Source organism: Galeopterus variegatus, unplaced genomic scaffold, assembly GCF_000696425.1.
Source record: "Galeopterus variegatus unplaced genomic scaffold, G_variegatus-3.0.2 Scaffold1785, whole genome shotgun sequence".
Classification (NCBI taxonomy): Eukaryota; Metazoa; Chordata; class Mammalia; order Dermoptera; family Cynocephalidae; genus Galeopterus; species Galeopterus variegatus.
In genome coordinates this window covers 77,356-79,109 of record NW_007727896.1, presented here as the reverse complement: position 1 = coordinate 79,109, position 1,754 = coordinate 77,356, and positions in this window count along the sequence as shown.

The following is a 1,754-nucleotide window of genomic DNA, read 5'->3' as shown; positions in this document are numbered from 1 at the left end:
TAATTCATGGAATATGGACAAAGGTTTATTAAAATCTATTTCCTCATTATGCCCATTGTTCAGTGTTTATGAAGACTACCAAGCCAAAAACTCATTATTCATCCTGCAAGTAAGCTGACCCTTAGGGGTGCAACTCTTTCAAAATAAGAATAACATCTCTACATTGTAAGTGGGAAAAAATTAATACGTACAGTCACTGATGCTAGCTCTAGCATTTTCAGCAAAGAGTAAAGCAAAGTCAGGAGCAAAAAGACATGCCACAGAATGGGAGAATGTATTTGCAACTCATAAACAAAAGAGCCTCATTCAAAATATAAAATATCCTCTAAATAAACAAGAAAATGATAGACAGCCTAACAACAACAACAACAACAAAACTGACAAAAGAATTGAACAGGCACTTGGTAAAAGAATGTTCAAATGGACAATACTCAACTCATTAGCAAGTTAAAAAAGAAATATTAAAATTACAATGTGATAACCCATATACACTCATCAGAATGGCAAAAAATAAAGTGTCTGACAATGTCAAGTGTTTGTGAGCACATGGGGCAATGAAGAACTCTCCTATATTGCTGGCAGCAATGTAAACTGCACTTTGAAAAACAATTCAATATTACCCATTAAAGCTGATGATATATATGCCCTAATACACAGCAATAGATATATGCACTAGAGACATTGCTGTATATCTGTACCAGGATACAGGGACAAGAATGTCGGCAGCAGTGTTGTGCATGATGCTACCAAACAAGAATAATCCAAATGTCCATCAAAATAGAGGAATTTTATAAACCGTGGTATGCTCATACAATGGAACACTATATAGCAATGTAAAGAACTGAGCTACTGCTACACACAACTGAATGAATGAATCCGGGGGTCATATTGCAAATGTTTAAGAATCCATATGACATTGGCTCTGAACAAACAGAAAACATTCAGATATTTACAACCCAGATAGGTCTGCTGGGAGAATATCAATGAGCACTGGATAAATCTCATCAACATCGTTTTGCTCAAAAGAAAAAAGCATACAAATACTTATACATTATCTTTCTATTCAGTAAAGTCCAAAAATAAGAGAAATTAAAGGTTATTTGTTTAGGGAAGTATAATGACTGATAAGTTAAAAATAAAAGCAAAGAAATTATTTGCAGAGTAGTGGTTCCTTAGAGGAAAGGGAGTGGGTTATTAGCAGGAGAAAATGCATTAAGTACATGATACACATGGTAAGAGGGCTCTTATGGGGCTGTAATCTTCCATTTCTTTACTTGGGAAGTCGTGCTGCAGTCATTCACTATATAACCATTCTCATACCCATACTTGTATGTTTTAAGTATAAAAAGTATTTTATAATAGAGAAACAAGCAAAACAAAAAAAGAAAATCAATATGATATACATGTGTGAATATTTTCTTGTAGCACTTGGCAGAGACATTTATTGACCTTTAGGCTATCCTTTGTTTTTTCAGGATTTCCAAAACCATTACTCCATTCTTAGAGTTGTTGTTGCCTCTACACTTCAGAACTCAGTGCTGATTCATTCACCTGTACCTCTTCTCAGTGCATTCAGGGGAGTCTTAGAAACCAATGTACTAGTGCAGGCCAGGGATAATTTCTTCACTAGTCACTGCCATACTTACCATCTGCCCAGGAGTGATCTAGCTGCAAATTTTACCTGGAAGGTCTACCTTCTAGGGCCAGTTCTGGTACCAGTTGTCATAACTTGGGTTTATCCAAAGCAGGCAGCT